The sequence below is a fragment of the Muntiacus reevesi genome, chromosome 5 (assembly GCF_963930625.1).
Source record: "Muntiacus reevesi chromosome 5, mMunRee1.1, whole genome shotgun sequence".
In the NCBI taxonomy this organism is placed as follows: Eukaryota; Metazoa; Chordata; class Mammalia; order Artiodactyla; family Cervidae; genus Muntiacus; species Muntiacus reevesi.
Window position 1 is genome coordinate 36,676,830 of NC_089253.1, and position 10,829 is coordinate 36,687,658.

Consider the following 10,829-nt stretch of genomic DNA (forward strand, 5'->3'; position numbering starts at 1 on the left):
GATTCACAGAATTGGATTGAGAAGAGAAGGGGGGAGGGAGAAAAAAGAGGTGATGTGGGGCAGAAAAAGGAGAGTTAAAAGGGGGAGAGAGTGATCAAACCAGTAATCACAATCCTGAGTAAAAATGGGTATTGAAAATTGGGTTCTTAAATGTCTAAAATTTATATCAAATACTGATAAACAAAGATTAAAAATTTGGAGTAGAGGTTAGACTATTAAAATATAATATTAAAAAAACAAAAACAAAAGATTTAATGAATATATATGAAGTTCACATTAAAAATAGTGTCCTTTTTATTTATTTATTTATTTATTTGCCAGGTTATAGTGGCTAATAAAAATGAAAATTGAGGAGCAATGGAGGACTTTTAAAAAAAGAAAGAAAAAAATTTAATTAAAAAAAATAATAATAGTTAAAATATATCTAGGAATTTCTCTGGACTTGTTACAGCAATGTGGGTTAAGTTCAGTTTCGGATAGCTCCTTGTTCAAGCTTACACTGCTCAATATCTATAGGCTCCTTTCAGTGTAATCAGTGTTAACTACAGGGAGTTTAATCCACTGCACCCGTCACTTCTGAGGCAGTTCCCTTTGTTCATTTGGCTTCTGTTTGCGGGTCTCTTCAGTGTCGAATTTCTGCCCTGACACAAGTGGGCGGAGGTGGTCTCTTGTTTAGGTTCACTAGTTCAGTGGTGCTGTGGGGCGGGAGGGGCACTGCAGACAAATGTCACTGGCGTGTGTGGGGAGTACTCGCAGTGTTCCGGCCACACTGGGTTTGCACCTGCTCACGACATGTGTGCTTTCCCCGTCTACACTGCCCAGGCTCCAGTCTGCTCTTCAGGGAACGGCCCTGAGTTATGTGCACTTCCCAGGCCTAAGCCACTCAAGTTCAGGTTCTTGGATAATCCACAAAGGCCCAGACTTGATTGGGCCTGCGTTTTCTGTCTTCCTTGTCCGAGCAGCTCAGACAACCATGAAATTGATGAGCTCACTCTACCCGGGTGCAGCGTGCCTTATTCCCTCTGTGGTCCCAGCCTTACTTTTCGGGCACGCTGGTAAGGTGTGCCTTGTGTCTCTTCTGGGGAGCTGATTTCTGGCTGCGACCCTCCCAGCAGATGTCAACCATCCAGAATCTCAGGAAGTTTTTGGTTAGAGACTGGAATCTGCGATTTGGTAGGGGATGCCATCTCCGGGGCTGAGTTTGCCCTTTCCCCTTCCTCCTGCCTCCTGCCTCTGGTGGAGTATGGGCTGATCTGCAGCCGGCTAGCCCTTCTCTGGTATTCACTCAGTCTTTTGTTGTGGGAACAGGTGAGTAGTGTCTAAGTTTAGGGCTTTTCCCAGGTTAATTCTCTCTCTCTTGCTATCCCACAGTTTAAGTTGCTATCTCTTGTTAGCTTCCTCAAGTTGCCCTCAGGGCATTCAGGCCCAGTCCTTACCCTAAGCAATGCCGCCGCCCAGTCCTCTCTGATCAGTCCCCACTTGCCGGTGGCAGATGAGAGTGTCTGGGGTACTTTTGTGCTGGGTGTTGTTTTTAGGCATGTAATCTGTGAGTTTTATTTACTTTTCCTCCCAGTTAGGATGCTTTCCGAGATTCAAAAACTTACCCCAGACCCACGAGTGAGAGGGTTTCCTGGTGTTTGGAAACTTCCTTTATTGTCTCCCTTCCCGGGAGGGATCTCCATTTCCTACTCTATTGTTTCTCTTTTTATATTTTATATTTTGTCCTACCTCCTTTCGAAGACAATGGGCTGCTTTTCTGGCTGTCTGATGCCCTTTGCTAGTGATCAGAAGTTCTTTTGTAGAGTTTGCTCAGCATTCAAATGATCTTCTGATGAATTTGTAGGGGAGAAAGTGATCTCCCCGTCCTATTCTTGTGCTATCTTAGCTCCTCCCCTGGAAAAGACTTTTGAGATTCCCTTGGGCTGCAAGGAGATCAAATCAGTCCATCCTAAAGGAAATCAGTCCAGCATGTTCACTGGAAGGACTGATGCTGAAGTTGAAGCTCCAATTATTCGCCCACCTGTTGGGAAGAACTGACTCATTGGAAAAGACCCTGATGTAAAGAAAGATTGAAGGCAGGAGGAGAAGGGGAAGACAGAGGATGAGATGGTTGGATGGCATCACCAACTCAATGGACATGAACTTCAGCATCTCCAGGAGTTGGTGATGGATAGGGAAGCCTGGCATGCTGCAGTCCATGGCGTTGCAAAGAGACTGATATGACTGAAGGACTGAACTGAACTGAACAAATTGAGAACAAACACTAATAAATCTAATTGCAACAATTTGGTGACTAGATCCCTATAAAAACATGTTACTTATGTGGCTTTAAAATTCAGGCTTCTGAGTACATTCAGAGTGGAATATCTTCTAAGGAAAAACAAATATACTGCCCATCACAAACAAAGACAAAGAAAACCAAAAGAAGAAAGAGGAAAGAAATCTGAAACTATATTCAACAAATTAAGTTCAGTTCAGTCACTCAGTCGTGTCCAGATGTTTGTGAGCCCATGTACTGCAGCTCGCAAGGACTCCCTCTCCATTACCAACTAGTGGAGTCCACACAAACTCATGTCCATTGAGTCAGTGATGCCATCCAACTATCTCATCCTCTATCATCCCCTTCTCCTCCTGCCCTCAATCTTTCCCAACATCAGGCTCTTTTCAAATGAGTCACCTCTTCGCATCAGGTGGCCAGAGTATTGGAGTTTCAGCCTCAGTACCAGTCTTTCCAGTGAACATTCAGGACTGATTTCCTTTAAGATAGACTGGTTGGATCTCCTTGCAGTCCAAGGGACGCTCAAGAGTCTTCTCCAACACCACGGTTCAAAAGCATCAATTCTTCGGGTCTCAGCTTTCTTTATAGTCCAACTCTACATCCATACATGGCCACTGGAAAAACCATAGCCTTGACTCGATGGACCTTTGGTGGCAGTAATTTCTCTGCTTTTCAATATGCTGACTAGGTTGTGCACAACTTTCCTTCCAAGGTGTAAGTGTCTTTTAATTTCATGGCTCCTATTACCATCTGCAGTCATATTGGAGCCCATAAAAATAAAGTCAACCACTGTCTCCACTGTTTCCCGATCTATTTGCCATGAAGTGATGGGACCAGATACCATGATGTTAATTTTCTAAATATTGAGCTTTAGGACAAGATTTTCACCGTCTTCTTTCACCTTTATTAAGAGGTACTTTAGTTCTTCCTCACTTTCTGCCATAAGGGTTGGGTCATCTGCACATCTGAGGTTATTGATATTTCTCTTGGCAATCTTGAATCCAGGCTGTACTTCATCCAGCCCAGCGTTTTCATGATGCACTCTGCATGTAAGTTAAGTAAGAAGGGTGACAATATACAGCCTTGATGTACTCCTTTCTTCTTTGGAACCAGTCTGTTTTACCATGTTCAGTTCTCACTGCTGCTTCCTGACCTGCATACAGGTTTCTCAAGAGGCAAGTTAGGTGGTCTGGTATTCCCATCACGTTCAGAATTTTCCACATTTTTATTGTGGTCCACAGAGTCAAAGGCTTTGGCATAGTCAGTAAAACAGAAATATGTGTTTTTCTAGAATTCTCTTGCTTTTTTGATGATCCATTGGATGTTGGCATATGATCTCTGGTTCCTCTGCCTTTTGTAAAACCAGCTTGAACATCTGGAAGTTCACAGTTCACGTATTGCTGAAGCCTGGCTTTGAAAATTTTGAGAATTACTTTACTAGCGGGCGATATGAGTGCAATTGTGTGGTAGTTTGAACATTCTGTGTGATTGCCTTCCTTTGCGATTGGAATGAAAACTAACCTTTTCCAGTCCTGTGGCCACTGCTGAGTTTTCTAAAATTGCTGTCATATTGAGTGCAACACTATAGCAGGATAATCCTTCAGGATTTGAAATAGCTCACCTGGAATTCCATCACCTCCACTAGCTTTGTTCATAGTGATGCTTTCTAAGGCCCATTTTGCTTCACATTTCAGGATATCTGGCTCTAGGTGAGTGATCACACCATCCTGATTACCTGGGTCATGAAGATCTTTTTGTGCAGTTCTTCTGTGCATTCTTGCCACCTCTTCTCAATATCTTCTGCTTCTGTTAGGGCCATATCATTTCTGTCCTTTTTTGAGCTCATCTTTGCATGAAATATTCCCTTGGTATCTCTAGTTTTCTTGAAGTGATCTCTCGTCTTTGCCATTCTATTGCTTTCCTCTATTTCTTTGCATTGATAGCTAAGGAAGGCTTTCTTATCTCTCCTTGCTATTCTTTCCAACTCTGCATTCAAATGGGAATATCTTTCCTTTTCTCCTTTTCTTATTGCTTCCCTTCTTTTCACAGCTATCTGTAAGGCCTCCTTAGACAGCCATTTTTCTTTTTTGTATTTCTTTTTCTTGGGGATAATCTTGATTCCTGTCTCATATACAATGTCATGAACCTCTGTCCATAGTTCATCAGGCAGTCTGTCTGTTATATCTAGTCCCTTAAATCTATTCCTCACTTCCAATATATAGTCATAAGGGATTGGATTTGGGTCATACCTGAATGGTCTATTGGTTTTTACCACTTTCTTCAATTTTAGTCTGAATTTGGCAATAAGGGGTACATGATCTGAGCCACAGTCAGCTCCCGGTGTTGTCTTTGCTGATTGTATAGAGCTTCTCCATCTTTGGCTGCAAAGAATATAACCAATCTGATTTCAGGGTCGACCATCTGGTGATGTCCATGTGTAGAGTCTTCCCTTGTGTTGCTGCAAGAGGGTGTTTGCTATGACCAGTGCATTCTCTTGGCAGAAATGTACTAGCCTTTGCCCTGCTTCCTTCTGTACTTCAAGGCCAAATGTGCGTGTTACTTCAGGTGTTTCTTGATGTCCCACGTTTGCATTCCAGTCCCGTATAAGGAAAATGACATTTTTTTGAGGTGTTAGTATTAGAAGGTCTCGTAGGTCTTCATAGAACTGTTCAGCTTCAGCATCTTCAGCATTATTGGTCAGAGCATAGACTTGGATTACTGTGATATCGAGTGGTTTGCCTTGGAAACAAACAGAGATCATTCTATCATTGTTGAGATTGCATCCAAGTACTGCATTTCGGACTCTTTTGTTGACAATGATAGCTACTCCATTTCTTCTAAGAGATTCCTGCCCACAGTAGTAGATATAGTGGTCATCTGAGTGAGATTCACCCATTCCAGTCCATCTTAGTTCGCTGATTCCTAGAATGTTGATGTACACCCTTGTCATCTCCTGTTTGACCAATTCCAATTTGCCTTGATTCATGGACTTAACAATCCAGGTTCCTATGCAATATTCCTCTCTACAGCATTGAATCTTCCCTCTATCACCAGTCCCATCCACAATTGTGTGTTGTATTTGCTGTGGCTCCATCCCCTAATACTTTCTGGAGTTATGTCTCCCCTGATTTCCAGTAGTATTTTGGGCACCTAACACCCTGGGGTGTTTATCTTTCACTGTCCTTTCTTTTTCCCTTATCATAGTGCTGTTGGGGTTCTCAAGGCAAGAATACTGAATAGCTTTGCCATTCCCTTCTACAGTGGACCACATTCTGTCAGACCTCTCCACCATGACCCGTCTGTTTTGGATTGCCGCACACATCATGGCTTAGTTTCATTGAGTTAGACAAGTCTGTGGTTGATGTGACAGATTGGCTAGTTGTCTGTGATTGTGGTTTCAGTATGTCAGCCCTCTGATGCCCTCTCTCAGTGCCTACCATGTTACTTGGTTTTCTCTTACCTTGGACGTGGGGTCTGTCCTCACGTCGGCTCCAGCAAAGTGCAGCCACTGCTCCTTACCTTGGGAGTAGGGTAGCTCTTTTCTGCTGCCACCCCTGACCTTGGATGTGGGGAAGTTCCTCCCCAACGTGCTTTTGTACTGCCCTGGCATCTGCCACACTTCTGCACCACCATCGTAGCTGTGGCTCACAATAATTCAACAACTTATTCTTCCTGATATTGTTTCTGTTATTGTGACAGATTCATATGTGTGTAAATCGCTAATATCAAGACAATAATGTTCTGATATAAGCCTTTCACTGACTAGAAAAAGAGGTTCATATATAACATAAAGAAGTTTAATTAAAACCCTGCTCTCTTAAATCTTGAACTGAAAGCATAAGTTTGTACCAACTGAATATATTCCGTTTTATTTTATTTTCTAAGGAAAATATATACTTCCTCCTGTGAACACTGTAAATCCTAGAAGAAAGATAACTTGATAACAGTGAGTGTTCTGAGGTCTGACCTGTAGCTTCTAAAGCCATTTCCCATCAGATGATCTTCAAATGATGGCTGATTTCAGGACTGGGTCAAGAAATGCACAAAATAATCTTGGGAATCTTGAATGACAAGAACCTGAGGGACTTCAAAGACCAGTGGGGACTGGACAGAAATTTTAGGAATCGAAATGAAAAGGTCAACCATCTACAAGATTGTTGGGCAGAGTGATGTTTCTGCTTCTCAATCAACTCTTTATGTTTGTCATAGCTTTCCTGCCAGAAGCAAACTTCTTCTGATTTCATGGCTGCATTCACCATCCACAGTGGCTTTAGATGATAAGATGAAGAAATCTGTCACTGCTTCCACCTTTTCTCCTTCTATTTGCCTTGAAGGATGGGGCTGAATCCCATGATCAGAGTGTTCTGCTATTAATTTTAAGCTGGTTGAATGTGTCCAAATGTTAAAAGGCAACATCTAATTTGTCACTGTGATAAACTGCTAGGGCACCAACTCAGAATTCTGAGCACTGAGAAAGGAAATAATCATCAATATGTATGCTATTTTTGTTTCTATTAAGCATATGTTATGTAACTAAAAACAGTTCCAGGAAAACAAACTATACTGTCCCTTCTGGGGGTGATGTGAGAGTGATGGGGATCAGCTATAATACAGATGAAGCCTCACTCACTGACCTTCAGCTCATGTCCTGTTGTGGAGGTCTGTTTCCTAGTAGAACAAGGACTGGTACTGGTCCTGTCCCACTGTGCTGGTATTGTGGACTCCTGCTCTAAACTCAATAGTGGGACATTCTATAAGACAAACCACCCTACTTCCTCCCAGTTTCTGAACATTTAAATGGCATTAAAATAGGAAGAGGAGCAGTTATTTTGTCTTAAAGAGAACAACCAAGTGCAAAAAATGAGTACATTTTTTCAATAAACTTTGAAAAGACAACTGCTTTGTGAGAATCAGGAAATTTGCATATGGACTGGATATAAGATGTTCACTTCATTGGGATGAAAAGAGCAATTTTTTCACATCCTATGATTTTATCCCAAATACTCATTATGCTTATTTTGTGAAATGTTCATCTGGTCCCTAAAATACTTCAGTAAAAATGGATACAGAGTAAAAGAGGGAATGAAATGTGGGTCTGTCTTGATTTAAAAACAGATCTGCACAGCTGTTATTGATTGAATTCTGTCCATCCTTGACTCCCAATGTGATGGACTTAGGAAATAGGGTCTTTGGGAGGTATGCCAGTTGATATTGGGTTTTAATGGTAGTCCCTCATGATGGGATTAGCCTCTCCCTCTTTTTCTTTCTTATTCTCGCTCTTCCTCCTTCCCTTCCCCCACCACATGTGTGAACATAGCAAGAGAAATGCTGGATGCAAGTCAAAAATGTCTTTACTGGGAAGTCCACCACCGTGATGTTGCATAGTTTCCAGTCTATGACAACCTGTGGGACTAAGAGGTTAGTTTTGTAGTTATAGATGTCACATGATGAAGTATGTTGTTCATGACACTTCCTTCTTATACTTGTTATGTGTGAAATCATTTAGTAGTAAGAAGTTTACAGAAGGTCCATTTTGAAATTTCTGTCTTAATGATACACGGAGGAGCCGAAGATAACAAATTGAGGCAGGTTCCCAATGAATGAGTGATTGGAGGACCACATGCTCCTTACTCCAACTCATCACTTGTCATTTGAAAACTGTACCCCACACGTGAGAAATTACCGGCCTTCTCCCCTGCCCCTCCCCACTGCTCCTCCCCACCATCTGCATCACCATTTCTCTGCTAATCTGAGTCATCTAATTTGAGATGTTGTTTCAAGACAGGATCTGGAAGCAGAAGGAACACGGACATTCTAAGAAGGAATAAACTGGGCAGACACCTCCTTGGTTTTCTCTTCTTTAGTGCCATCTTCAGGAGAGGGATTGGACCAGAGTAAGGAGTGAGCCACAAGTGGAATCCATATATATCTGCAAGTGAAGGGAGGAGGAAATCAGAAGCCAGTAACCAGGAGGTGGGCAGCTTTCACAAGACCCAGGAGGATAGGAAGAATTCCTTGGGAAAGAATTGCACCTAACAGAGGGCCAGACCTACCTGAGTCTTCTGGTTAAACTTGGAGGTCACGTCCTTCCCGCTGGAAATTTTACTCCAGATGTGGAGGGGATAGAGCTGTACTCACTGCCAAGGAGTCACAGGGAGATAGCCACCCCCAGAGGCCTGCTGATTCCACTCTGAAGGTGAGTTTCCTCCCAAGTCAGAGAACAAATGGCCGGTCATCCAAAAGATGACCTACTTGAAATAGTATTTAAAATACTACAAAATTAATCTACAAGCCTTGGCATAGCTTGTTCCCAGTGTTATTTAGGAGAGAGAGTTCATCAGACTAATTTGGGTTTTTGCTGAAGAATGTACAAGCTTCCCCGTTGGTAACTTCTGACTTATAACGACCTGATCTTGTCTCTCAAAACCCGAGTGGTGGTAAGTTCCCGTGGGCAAGGTCTCTAAGGTCCTCGGTGTCAGAGCAGCTGTGTGCCAAGTGGTCGACCACTCCCAGGACTGAGCCCAGGATCCAGGAACATCACCAGACAGTTACAACCCATGGCCCTGTGAGGCGAGAGTAGGCCTTCCTACCTGGTAAGATTATCAGGCCACCTGGATACAACCAATGAGCTTTCGCTTAACATTGACCGCTGTTTGCCAAATAGGACCAATTAGCTTTCACTTGACAGTGACTAGGGGAGTCAAGACTCGGCACCCCTCCCCGAGTCCTGGGTATATGTTGGATAATTGCAGTCATGAGGAACTGGAAAATTCTGCTGAAGATTACATGTTAGATCTGAGGTGTGGGGACCCTGAAAATCTGGAATGTTTTCCTATTAGCCTGTCAAATGTAGGCTTTGTACCTCTCTATGGTAGAGATCAGACCCAGAAAGTTACTTGCCACCCAGAGGTCCTTCTGCTACACAAATAGTCCGGCAAGAGGTCACCTGTTTTGGGTATAAGATCAGGCAGGGGCAAAGGTGGCTAACCCAGGCCATGAAGGAAATGATATTGCAGATACCAGAGCCCAAGACCTCCCACCAGGTGAGAGAGTTTCTGGGGACTGTTGGATATTGCAGACTGTGGATCATGGGGTTTGCTGAGAAGGCCCGGCCCTTGTATAAGGGAAGTAAAGAGACCCCAAACTCGACTTGGACTGAGCCAATGAAACAGGCTTTCCAGACACTCAGACGGGCCCTACTAGAAGCCCCAGCCCTTGCCCTGCCTAGCCCAAATAAGCCATTCCAGCTGTTTGTAGCTCCATGATTGCAGCGAGATACTGGCTGAGGCCCTGGCGGCACGAAAAGACTTAACTGATGCACCCCTAGACAACAGTGAGCTAGTATGGTTCACAGATGGGAGCAGCTATATAAAATATGGGCAAAGGAAAGCGGGAGCCACTGTGGTAGAAGAGTACAGTTGTGAATATGGCTCTGTGAAGTTTTATGCACTGTGTGGCTTTGGTGGGGTCTTAAGTTGTGGTCTGACATACACTGCTGTAGTTCCTCTGGATTTAGTGAAATGCCGTATGCAGGTGGACACACAGAAGTACAAGGGCATTTTTAATGGATTTTCAGTTACACTCAAAGAGGACGTTTTCCGTGGTTTGGCCAAAGGATGGGCCCCGACCTTCATTGGCTACTCCCTGCAGGGGCTCTGCAAGTTTAGCTTTTATGAAGTCTTCAAGGTTTTGTACAGCAACATGCTTGGAGAGGAGAATGCCTATCTGTGGTACACATCACTGTATTTGACTGCCTCTGGCAGTGCTGAATTCTTTGCTGACATTGCTCTGGCTCCTATGGAAGCTGCTAAGGTTCGAATTCAAACCCAACCAGGTTATGCTAACACTCTGAGGGATGCAGCTCCCAAAATGTATAAGGAAGAAGGCTTAAAGGCCTTCTACAAGGGGGTTGCTCCTCTTTGGATAAGTTTGCTTGCTTTGAACAAGTTTGTGGTTCCCAAGCCCTGAAGTGAATGTTCAAAGCCAGAGCAGTTGGTTGTACATAGCTGGAGTCTTCTGTGCCATTGTTTCCCACCTTGCTGATTCCGTGGTGTCTGTGTTGATGGAAGGGACTCTTTGCCCACATCATCATGATCGGCACTCTGACTGCACTACAGTGGTTTATCTATGATTCTGTGAAGGTCTACTTCAGGCTCCCTCGCCCTCCTCCCCCTGAGATGCCAGAGTGTCTGAAGAAGAAGCTTGGGTACACTCAGTAGATAAATGAAAGCAAATATGGACTGAATCTGCGTGTTGATCAGTGTTTGAGGAAAATGCAACTGGACGAGAGATAATCCAGGCTTGCAAAGCGTGCCAGCTGATGAGGACAGGGAAAAAGCAGCACACGGGAATGAGGTACCAAGGGAAAGAGCCAGGGAAACACTGGGAGGTAGATTTCACTGAGGTAAGGCCAGGCAAGTACGGGTATCGCTATATGTTGGTTCTGGTAGATACCTTCTCGGGGTGAGTGGAAGCCTTCCCCGCTAAGGGAGATCTTAGAGGAGATAGTGCCTAGGTATGGGCTGCCAGTGACTATGGGCTCTGATAACGG

The 10,829-nt window shown here is 43.7% G+C and overlaps 1 pseudogene; it reads left to right on the forward strand.

Annotated features, from left to right (window-relative positions):
* Positions 1-973: 973 nt before the first annotated feature.
* LOC136169278 (solute carrier family 25 member 3 pseudogene) lies at positions 974-10,550 on the forward strand (annotated as a pseudogene).
* Positions 10,551-10,829: the final 279 nt, after the last annotated feature.